Here is a 12,769-nt window from a genome sequence, read left to right as displayed (position 1 = left end):
AAATAAAAAATAAAATTTTAAAAAAATTTTTAATTGATATTTAAAAATGAACAAGCAAGCCCCATATCATGAGAAAATATTTTCAAAAGATATATCTGACTAAGGGTTTGTACCCAGAACATAAAAAGAACTCTTATCATTCAACAATAATGATACATACAGCACATTTTTTAATGGCCATAATATTTGACACTTTACCAAGGAAATATAGAGAGGGCAACTAAACACTTGAAAAGATGCTGAACATCATGGAAATACAAATTAAAAACACTAAACCAGTAAGGGATACCACTATACTCATTAGAATGGCTAGAATTTAAGACTGGTAATATAAGAATGCAAAGTAATTAAAACTGTCATACACTGCTGTTAGGAGTGCAAAATGATATACTCACTTTGAAAAATAGTTTAGCTGCTTTTTATACAGTGAACATACCCTTACTGTGTCACATCTAGGTAATTTGTTACTCATAATAACAAAACACTTAAATGTAAATCAATAAGCGAATGGATAAATATACTATGATATATTGAGGTAATGCAATATTACTCAGCCATTTTGAAAAATGAATTATCCATACAAAATGAATCTTAAAACCATTAGGAAGTGAGAAAGAAAAGGTCAGATACAAAAGTCTACACACTGCATGAGTCCCTTTTCAATGAAAAGCTTCAAAGGTAAAACTACAATTATTGGAAGTAGATCAGTTGTTGCCAGGGGACAAAGAAAGAGGGAAGTAAAGTGCCATGAGAAAATTCTGGGGATAATGGAAATGTTGCTGTGTCTTGATACACTTGATACACAACTGTATACAAGTGGCAAAACTGGGGTGGGGGGGAAACTAGTAAAACCTGAACTTCAATCTCTAAATTGACACAAGGCAAAATTCTTTTCTTAATGTTCCCAACTAATTAATCCAGTCCTCTGCTGAGAAGCAATGAGTTAATAATGAATGAAATCTAACATTTTGCCAGACCAACTGGGAAGAAAAAAACAGCTTGTCATCTTCAATTAGCAGCTCAGTATAGCCACAGTACACTAGAAACTTGAATTCTGATCATTTCACTGGCATCCATACTATGTCACAACTGAGATTCTTCCTGCAGAAAATCTTCAATAGAAACAGACAAAACAAATACTATGAAGGCTCAGTTTAGAGTTGACCAAACAAGACTTGGTAGAATTGAAAAATCTACTTATATGGGGTGGGGGGGGGGGGGGACCTTTTATTCAATGCCTAATAGAAAAAAGATAATTCTTTTAAAACAAGAGTTTTCAGAAAGTCACACATTCATAAAGGAGTCAGTCATGCTATCTGCCAATAACACAGTTGTGTACATGCCTGACATATCCTTTTGTTCTCTATTTTTTCTCTTTTTAAAAGCCTTGACTATTTCCCTGGGACACAGCAAGACAATCTTAATTTTTCTCATGGGTAGGCTGATGAGAAAGCTTTCCATAACAGCAGCAGTGTGCATGCCCCATAACAGAAAGGATATGTGTTAAACTCAAATGAAGATATGAAACAAGTTTTGACTCTGCACTCTAGTATACACCAAACAGTGCCACAAGAAAGTTGTTTACAGAATGAGTTTTCGTTAGATTTCTAGAATTTGAATGGGGTAACATTTTCATATGTTTGTGTCTGACATTTAAACATAAAGCTGTGACTTAACTTTACAATAAACCTAATTAATTCTTTAAGGAAAAAAGTTCCACATAGATATGTTGAGAGCCAAATGTAGAACGTAACTGAATATATTGCAAGCAAACACCACAGGTTAGAAGAAAAAGCAGGAATGATGCAGTTTTTATTATTAAATGGTTGGTTCAGGAACTCTAACTTGTGAACCCAGCACCTCTGTCTTACCAATACACAGACAGCAACATGCATAGTATAAAGTTGTGTTACACTTTTTATGATAAATATAAAATAGACATGAATACAGGGGTGCTTGAGTGGCTCAGTAGGTTAAGCATCCGACTTCAGCTCAAGTCATGGTCTCACAGCTTATGAGTTCAAGCCCCACATCAGGTTCTGTGCTGACAGCTCAGAGCCCGGAGCCTGCTTTAGATTCTGTGTGCCTCTCTTGCTCTGCTCCTCTCTCACTCATGCTCTGTCTCTCTCTCTCTCAAGAGTAAATAAAACATTTTTAAAAATTTTAAAAATAGACACGAATACAAATTGTCCTTAACTGCCCTTTTCTTTACCTAAGTAGCCTGTTTTATAGTAAGCAACCAAGAACATAAGTTGAAAATTTTTGTATCAGAATAATGTGTCATCTACTGTACCAGTGACCTATACCCATAAGGGAAATTATTAAGGTTCTATTAGAGAGTTTTGGAAAAGTCCTTCCATAGCCAATGGTATGATATTTACATATTTCATCTATTTCAGTGAAGAGCATTGACTAGAACTACTTAAAGAGCAAATTTTTTTAAAAGCCTCCATTATTGAAAATGCAATGGTTAAATTAAGCAATAAGGAACTATAAAACCAAGTAGTTACATTAGATTTCTCAAAAGGAAAAATACTGAAAATATTATAAATGCCACCTATAAATACCATCTATAAATATTATAAACACCAAGAAAACACTAAACATTTCCATATAAATATCTTGCCTACTTCAGTATTTTACTTTCTATGTAATACTTTTCACCATATTAAAAATATTTTAATATATTTAATGTAATTTTTTTATTTTCAGAGAAATTTTTGCTTCACAGCAAAATTGAAAACGTACAGAGATTTTTCCATATACCCCTTCCACCATTCATGCATAGACTACCTTTAACAACATCCCCCATCAGAATGGAATGTTTGCTACAATCGATGAATCTACAATGACATATAATCACCCAAAGTCCACAGCTTACGTTAGGGTTCACTCTTGGTATTGTACATTTTATGGGTTTGGACAAATTTATAATGGCATATATCCAACATTATAGTATCATAAAGGATAGATTCACTACCCTAAAATTCCTATATGCTCTACCTATTCGTCCCTCCTTCACCCCCAACCCCTGACAAACACTAATCTTTTCACTGTCTCCATAGTTTTGCCTTTTCCAGAGAGTAGAGTTGAAATCATATAGGATGTAGCCTTTTCAGACTGGCTTCTTCCACTTAGTAATATGCATTTAACTTTCCCCCATTTAATTTTATGGCTTAACAGTTAATTTTAGTCCTGATTAACATTCCATTACCTGGATGTCAACAGTTTATTTCTCCATTCATCTACTGAAGGATAGCGTGATTGTTTCATGTTCTAGCAACTATAAATAAAGCAAATATAAACACCTATGTGCACTTTTTTGTGAAAATTTAAATTTTCAACTCCTTTGGGTAAATACCAAGCAAGGCAATTCATGGATTGTAATGGTATGAGTTTAGCTTTGTATGAAACTGCCAAACTGTTTAACGAAGTGGTTTTACCATTTTGCATTCCTCCCAGAAATAAATGAGAGTTCCTGTTGCTCCACAACCTTACCAGCATTTGATGCTGTCAGCTTTCTGGATTTGGGCCACTGTAACAGGTATGTAGTGACATCTCATTGTTGTTTTAAATTGGCTTCCCCTGATGACATAAGATACGGAGCATATTTCCACATGCCCATTTGACATCTATATATTGTGTTTGAGGTCTTTTGCCCAATTTTTAATCAGGTTGTTCATTTTCTTATTGTTGGGTTTTAAAAGATCTCTGTCCTTTATCAGATGTGTATTTTCCAAGTGTTTTGTCACTGTTTTGTATTCTTATTCTATTGATGGTGTTTTTGAAAAGCAGAAGTATTTAATTTTAATGATGTCCAAATTTGTTCAGAAAATTGAATCTGTGAAGTATAGGATAACCTCAGAAACATTTCCAGAATAAAGACGAAATGAATAAAAGGGATGAAATGGAAAACAACAGATAAAAATCACTGAACATAGAAATTCAATTTATGGAAATACATATCATTGAAGAAACTGCCTCAAGATTGTAGCATCAATCCCTACCTGATAATTTCCAGCCTGCCAGCCTACCCTATTTCTTAACTGCCATCCCCTACAATCACATAATTCCTTTAAATGAAAATCATGTTGAATCACTATACTGTATACCTGAAACTAACATAAAACTGTTGTTAATTATAACAAAATTAAAATAAAATGATTTTTTTTACAAAAAGCAAAATCATGTGTGTGGGTATGGGTGTGTAAACTGAATGATATACTGGGTAATTCAGTATATAATACACATGCCCAGAGCTGGATGTATGCTCAGAAAAGAACCACAAGGACACTAGACTTGCATCTCTGGCTGGGCCTTTGACTCTGCACAGGCTGGACGTGAGGGCTAAGGCAGAATAATAGATGGCATAACTACACACTCAAGGACTGTTCCAGCTCAGTACCAATTTGCAAAAGTTAGAGTATTTATTTTTTCATTTTGGGGTCTGCCATTTAAGCAAACCTCTGTCAGGTCACTGACTCACTGCCAAGATAATAGAGATTTCAGTAATCACATAAGACGATAAACATACAAAAAGTTTGGAAAAGCCATTAAACAATGGGTAGATGCAGGCAAAACCAGCATACCCTGGGGAGGAGGACAACCTGATGTTCAGAGTTGCCGTATTGCAATATTCAAATGTCCACTGATCAACAAAAAATGCAAGGCATAAAAAAAAAAAAAAAACCAGGAAAGTATGGCCTATTCATAGAAAATAAATTGAGAGGGGGGGCACTTGGGTGGCTCAGTCGGTTAAGCGTCTGACTTTGGCTCAGGTCATGATCTCGCAGTCCGTGAGTTCAAGCCCCGCTTCAGCTCTGTGCTAACAGGTCAGAACCTGGAGCCTGCTTCTGATTCTGTGTCTCCCTCTCTCTCTACCCCTCTCCCACTTGCACTCTGTCTCTCTCAAAAATATATAAACATTAAAAAAGAAAAAGAAAGAAAGGCACCTGGGTGGCTCAATTGGTTAAGTGTCCAATTTTGGCTCAGGTCATGATCTCACGGTTAGTGAGTTCGAGCCCCATGTCAGGCTCTGTGCTGACAGCTCAGAGTCTGGAGCCTGCTTCAGATTCTGGGTCTCCCTCTCTCTATGCCCCTCCCCAGCTCATGCTCTAAAATAAATAAATGTCTCTCAAAAATAAACATTAAAAAAAATTTTTTAAGGAAATTAATTGAAAGAAACTATCAGAGGAAACCAAAACATTGTATTTCTCACCATACAAAGAATTTAAATCAATTGATTTAAATATTATGCTCATAGAGCTAAAAGAAACTACAAGAGAGAAAGATGAACAAATTGAGAATATCAATAAAGATCTAGAAATTATGAAAAAAGGAATCACATAGAAATAATGGAACTAAAAAGTACAATAATTAAAATGGAAAACACAATAAACTTGAGAGAGAAAGAAAGAAAGAAAGAAAGAAAGAAAGAAAGAAAGAAAGAAAGAAAAAAAAAAGAAAAAAAGAAAAAGAAAATGGCTTTCGTGATGGCTAACACTTATCAAATGCCTATTCTGAGCCAGACACTTCACATGGTTGGTATCATTTATACTTAACAGTAATCCTGTGATTGAAGTGCTATTATGATCTCCATTTTTCAGAAAAAGAAGCTGAGACTTGGAGAAATTGAATAACTTGCTAAGATCATACAGCTATCAAGTGGTTTCAAATCCAGTTCAATTGGATTCCAGAGCCTGAACTCCTTACTACTGTCATGCTGGGCTGCAATTTCTCACAGTCAGGAATTCAAATAGCAGAAACAAGTCCAGCTGGAACCTACGAAAAGAATAGAGTCCAAGGTAGTGAGGAGGACACCATTAAACTAGCTGACCAGAGAGTGCAACCTGGGAAGGGAAGCTGTTGTGACCAAATCACATGGTCATGATTCAAATGGAATGGAAGGTACTAAGTGCTGAAGTGCTCTAGGGAGGGCAAAGAACGAGTTCAATGACTACAAGGATGATGGAGACAGCATGGAAGGATGATGCCATTAGAGATGAAGAATGCTATGTGGAAAGCGGCTTGTGCTGGTCTGTGACTTCTGTGAGTTTAAAGGGGCTAGCTCTTCTATCTCCTGCCATGATCTTCTTCAACATTGTGTTGATTTCCTGATTTTACAAAACTCATCAGAGTCCTGACTTCACAGTTTTGTTCTCCTCCTGGTCATTCAAGTACAATTTATATTAAGTTTAAATCTGTTTTTAAACATTCTCCCCAGCAGTTCTGGGTTCCACTGGGACAAAATTCAGGTAGTAATGTGGGGAGGGGAGTGTATTTGTGCCACACAGGCACCTGCTTATTTCTCTTTGGTTTCAAAGATCTCTATTGATAGGGAAATTACATCCAAGAATGCTCAGCTCTAATATATGTGATATTGCATGCTTGAGGGGCTTTAATAATGATGATTCACATATTTCAAACATTAAAAAGTGACTTTAATGTCCAAAAAAAATAAAATAAAATGGAAAACACACTAAAGGTTTCAAAAGCATATCTGAATATCAGAATAGGCAGAAGATAGAATGTGCAAACTTGAAAATAAGACAACTGAAATTATACATCAGAGGAAAATTAAAAAAGAATGAAGAAAAATTAACACAGCTTATGAGCAACACTATAAATCAACTAAAGTTAGCCAATTTACAGAAGACTCCACCCAACAAAAGAATACATATTCTTCTGAAGTGCACATGGAACATTCTATAGGGTACACCATATGTTAGCCACATAACAAGTCTCAATAAATTTAAAAACAATGAAAACAAGCTTTTAACCAAAATGGAATGAAATTGCTAATCAAAACCAGAAGGAAAACTGGAAATTCACAAATATGTTGAATTAAACACCTCTTAAACAATCACTGAGCCACAAGTATGTGGGATTAAACAATAAACTCTTTAACAATCAACACCACATTAACGGAATGCAGGGGGCAGGGGAGTAGGGGAGGAACACATGATCATCTCAAATGATACAGAAAAAGCACTTCCTGAAAGTCAACATCCTTAAATGATAAAAACACATAAGAAACTAGGAATAAAAGAAATTTTCTAAATATCATAAAGGACATTTATGAAACACCCAGAGCTAACATATTCAATGGCAAAAGACTAAATGTTTTCCTCCTAAATTCAGGAAAAAGAAAAGGATGCCCACTTTTCACACTGCTATTCAACATTATATTGAATAATCTAGCAAAAGCAGCTGGGCAAGAAAAAGAAATTAAAAGCTTCTAAATTGGAAAAGAAGTTTTATTAACTTGCTCTATTCACAGACAACATGATCCAATACATACAAAATCCCAAAGGATCCAAAAGAAATAATACTAGAACTGATAAATTCATGAAAGCTGCAGAGTATAATATCAAACATATAAACCAGCAGTTATCAATCCAAAAGAGAAATTAAGAAAGCAGTTCCATTAACAACAGCAATGCAATCTCTATCAAAATTCCAAAGATGTATTTTTTTTTTTTGCAGAAATGAAAAGCAAACCTAAAAAAGCAAGTAGAAATGCAAGAGGCCCCAAACAGCCAAACAATAATGAAAAAGAACAAACTTGGCCAATTCACATTTCCCAATTGCAAAATTTACAACAAAGTGATTTTAATCAAAACACTGAAATAGTGAAATAATATTAGAGAGATAAACCAATGGAACAGAATTAGGATTCCAGAAACAAACACATACCTCTATGATCAATTAGTTTTTGAGAGAGATGCCAAATCTATTCAATGAGGGGGAAAAGAGTATCTTCAAAAATGGTGCTGGGTAAACTGAAAGTCCATGTGCAAAAGAATAAAGTTGGACTCCTATCTTACATCATATATAAAAATTAACTAAAAATAAATTAAAGACCTAAATATAAGAGCTAAAACTCTAAATTCTTAGAAGGAAAAAAGAGAGATAAATCTTCATGACCTTGGATTTGGCAATATTCTTAGATACAAGACCAAAAGCACAAGCAACAAAAGAAAAAATAGACAAATTGGATTACATCAGTATTTTGTGCACAAAACTTTTGTGCATCAAAGGGCATTATAAAACAGCGCCTGGATGGCTCAGTCGGTTGAGCATCTGACTCTTTATTTCAGTTCAGATCATAATCTCACAGTTTGTGAGTTTGAGCCCCACAGTGGGCCCTGTGCTGACAGTGTAGAGCCTGCCTGAGATTCTGTCTTTCTCTCTGCCCCTTCCTTGCTTGCACACATGCTCTGTATCTCTCAAAACTAAACATTCTTTTAAAAACGGGGTGTTATCAAGAAAATGAAAAGACAACCTAAAAAAATTGAGACAATATTTGCATATCAGAGATCAGATAAGGGTCTAGTACCCAGAATATGTTGAATTCTTACTATTCAACAACAAAAAGACAAACAACCCCATTTACAAAAGGGCAAAGGATATGATTAGACATTTCTCCAAAGAAGAGAGATGGCCATCAAACATACGAAAAAATGCTTAACATCATTAGTCATTAAGGAAATGCAAATCAAAACCACAATGAGATACCACTTCACACCCACTAGGTTGGTCATAATAAAACAACTGAAAAAGAGCAAGCATCAGCAAGGATGTAGAGAAAGTGGAACCCTGGTCTGTTGCTGGTAGGAATGTAAACTGGTGCAGCCTCCAGGGAAAACAGTTTGATGGCTCTAGACATATGGGGTGCCTGGGTGGCTCAGTCGACATCCGACTTCGGCTCAGGTCATGATCTCGTGGTCCGTGAGTTCAAGCCCTGCGTTGGGCTCTGTGCTGACAGCTCAGAGCCTGGAGCCTGTTTCAGATTTTGTGTCTCCCTCTCTCTCTGACCCTCCCCCGTTCATGCTCTGTCTCTCTCTGTCTCAAAAATAAACGTTAAAAAAAATTTAAAAAATTATCATGTGACCCAGGAATTTCACTCGTAGTTGATATATTCTCATGAGAAATGAAAGCATATGTCCATAGAAATACATGAACATTCATATCAGCATTATTCATAACAATCAAATTGGAAACAACCCATTCATCCCTTTAACTGATGAAAGCATGAACAAACTGTGGTATACACATATGATATAATATTATTTGGCCTTAAAATGAAGTTCCAATTATATGACATTCTGGAAAAGGCAAATTGATGGAGATAATAAAAGAAGATCGGTGCTTGCCAGAAGTCAGGGAAAGAGTGAAGGATGAATAGGCAGAGCACATAGAATTTTTAGAGCAGTGAAAATACTCTGCTTGATACAATAATGACAGATACATGCCATTATCCAGTCTGAGAAACACAGTAATATTATTAAACATGACAGTCAGTGAGAGCATCTATGTGTATATATTCAACCATATTGATAGAAAAAGCTAATAAATAAGTAGAAAAGGAAACTTGACCTAGAGAATAGAACAGAAGATGGAACCTTGGGAAATAATCACATTTCAAAAATATTATAATATTATTATGCTTTATCAAAATTATGTATTTTCAAGTCTCCAATATACTGCAATCATGTTCAAGCCACTAATGACATATTCATTTTTCATGCCCTCATCATGTGCCTAGAACATAGTATACCATCAATAAATATTTTTGAGAGTAATCAGAGTGAATGAAGGAAAAAGAAGATGTTCAGAAACAGAGTGTAATGAGCAGTGTCCACAATTAAGGACTATCAGTGTAAGGATTTGTGATGTTTCATTATATCACACTCAAAAGTTACAAACTTAAAACTCTATCTACTTTGCCATAGTAATCTTAAACAACATCTCTGATCATTTATTTCTGTTTCAGAAACTTTCAAAGGCACTCACTCTCACAGAATTTATTCAACAATTTGTTCAACCTTTCATCTAAGCAGATAAAGCCCTCCATGATATAGACTCAATTTTTTAAATATTTAATTGACACTCTCTCCTTTATTTTATTTTTCTAGAGAAAGTGTGTGAGGAGAGGGGCAGAGGAAGAGAGAGGCGGGGAGGATGCGGGGTAGAATTTTAAGCAGGCTCCATGCTCAGTGCAGAGCTGGACGCAAAGCTTGATCCCATGACCTGGGGATCATGACCTGAGCCAAAATCAAGAGTCAGATGCTCAACCGAGTCACCTAGCCCATGTACCATTAGTGCCTTTTTTTTTTTTAACTCATGATCTCTATCTACCTGGTTCTATTCCATCCCCAACTCCACACACCTAAATCTAAAACATTCTTCATAATAAGCACAATAACATCCTCCTAGCTTGAAGTACTTGCTTCTTTCTTTGAAATCTCATGAATCTGCCAGGTCAATTAAAGATCTACCAGCCATAATCGACTTACTGAGAAATGTCCTACTAACCATCCCATGACTAGTCAGCAGTCTTAAAAGGCCATGCTGTTTGCTACAAAGGCCCTCCCCTTAGACTAGAGGATGTATCTGACTTAAGGACAAGCAACCTATGGGTAGCTGTAGTATAAAACTGTATCCATATAGAGATGTACCATAGCACCTTAAAAAAGGAAAAAAAAAAGAATAAAAAAAAGAACTATATTCAGAGAAAAGAGGATTATAGGTGATGGCAGTATATCCTAACACCTCATATATCACATATTTAAAATGGTTAAAGAGCAATAACATTATAAAGCAATATGGAAGTAAACAATGAACAAAATACAGTGTCAAAATTAGGTTTTATTTTCAGAATGATGGAAAAGAATTATTGCTTTTTATCTTTTCATTAATCTATTTGATAAATTTAATTACTAATCTCTGTGCTGGGTATTCTGAACAAAAAGGCCAAAAATCTTTCCCTTATTGAGTATATTCTAGTAGATGAAGACAAACATAAATACATAAATAAGTGAAATAAACCAAATGATTTGATCGTTGGTGAATATTGGTGAAAAGTATGAATAAAGAAAAACACAGCAGGTTAAAAGAGTAAGTGCAGGGGATGAAAGGATATGCCTCACTGCCCACAAAGTCTTACGAGGATTAGAGAGTAAGAATTAGAAATAACCTGCGTGTACTGGTGTCTTCTGAGGACTAATATAAACCTGTAAACAGGCACAATCTGTCATTATGGTCACAAGGTACAAAATGGCAGTGTGATTAAGAGTGTAGGGAGAAGAGCAAGAGAGCACATCTTGTCTGGAGTATGGAAATGAGATTTCCTCTTCCCTGAACAGTGACACAGACACTAGGGAAAGAGGAATTACATATTTTAAGCCAATTTTTTAAACAACAAATACTACATAAAACAACGATCAAAAAGGCACATAAAAATTAATAAAGCTAAGAGAATACAAAGATCAAATTAAGGGAGTATTATTAGGAAATTTTGTCTTTTGAAAGAAAGCCAGGCTGTAGATATGGAGGAATTAATTTTCAATACAATGGCAGAATCTAAGAATATAAAATACAGACCCTAGAAACTGGACACCAGAGTAGGAAGAAAGAAAGAGAGAAGGGGAAAGTACCCTATACATCAATAAGAAAACAGAAAAGTGGAGAAAGAACTATATCCCACCATAAGAGGTCAGACAAAATCCCTATTCCACAAAGTATGTGGAATATTGGGAAGGAGAAGGAAAATGGCTTAGAACTAGCTATGGTCAGGGTTCTAAACAGAAAGTTGAAAAAACTTGTTTTAGCCCACCTTCTATTTTCTATCACCATATAGGCTGTTAGTACCTTGGCCCCAAAAGTTAACACCAGAGTAATATTAAGGGCCAATACCACTACATATGATATTCTATGAAGTAGCATTCTTAACATCATCAATGATTACAAGATTCCTAATAAATTTACCAAATAATGTATGGCTGTCCACTACCAACAAACTGAAATGAAATTCCACTGCAATCAAAAAGAGAGGTGGGGGAGAGTGGAACAGGTTAAATTGGTGATTAAGGAGTACACTTGTGATGAGCACCAGGTGTCATATGTAAGTGTTGATTCACTAAATTTTATACCTGAAACTAGCATTACACTGTATGTTAACTGACTGGAATTTAAAAAAAATTGGGGGTGCTTGGGTGGCTCAGTTGTCAAAGCGTCCAACTTCGGCTCAGGTCATGATCTCACGGTTTGTGAGTTCAAGCCCCACATCGAGCTCTATGCTGACAGTTCAGGGCCTGGAGCCTGCTTCGGATTCTGTGTCTCATTCTCTCTCTGCTCCTCCCCCACTTGTGCTCTGTCTCTCTCTGCCTCTAAAAAATAAATAAATGTTGAAAAAAATTTAAAAAGAAACATCTCCTATTTTAAAAGGTTATTATCCAATGATCTATGGTTAAAAAGTGGTAGGATTTACCTATCACTCACTTCTAGTGATAAGTAATATTGACCAAATAATTAGTTCCAAAGTAGAAAAGTTAAGAAATATGAAAAAATATGAAAAACATTGAAAAACTTAAAAATACACTGAAAAATATGTAAGTCACTAGCAGTTGTTTTATGTTTTATAATTATTTTCAGATAAAGATAACTGAAGTAAACATACATAAAGAAGAGTGTACAAGTTGATGAATTCTAAGGTGAAGTCTTGGTGAATTTTCATAAGGTAGATACACATATGTAACTCTACACAGATAGAAAAATACATTTCCAGTATCTCAGAAATGTTCCTCATGCCTCAATAAGTTACCATGACTAGTCCCTATCCTCTCAAAGGTCATCACTATAGTCTCTCTTTGGTGGTCTGATTAAGTAATTAAGCAGCCATGTGGGAGAAGCCCCCATGTCCAGGAACTGCAGACAGCCTCTAGCACATAGCCAACAGTATTTCAGAGCCCTCAATCCTAAATCTACA

At 35.4% G+C, this 12,769-nt stretch overlaps 1 protein-coding gene across 1 annotated transcript in view; it reads right to left on the bottom strand.

Annotated features, from left to right (window-relative positions):
- The window catches only part of BCAS3 (BCAS3 microtubule associated cell migration factor), a 606,762-nt gene that overhangs the window by 467,115 nt on the left and 126,878 nt on the right, over nt 1–12,769 (bottom strand). The window lies entirely within an intron of this gene.

Source organism: Acinonyx jubatus, chromosome E1 (genome assembly GCF_027475565.1).
Source record: "Acinonyx jubatus isolate Ajub_Pintada_27869175 chromosome E1, VMU_Ajub_asm_v1.0, whole genome shotgun sequence".
In the NCBI taxonomy this organism is placed as follows: Eukaryota; Metazoa; Chordata; class Mammalia; order Carnivora; family Felidae; genus Acinonyx; species Acinonyx jubatus.
Note: the sequence above shows the minus strand (reverse complement) of the source record. Positions and strands in the feature narration are given on the sequence as shown.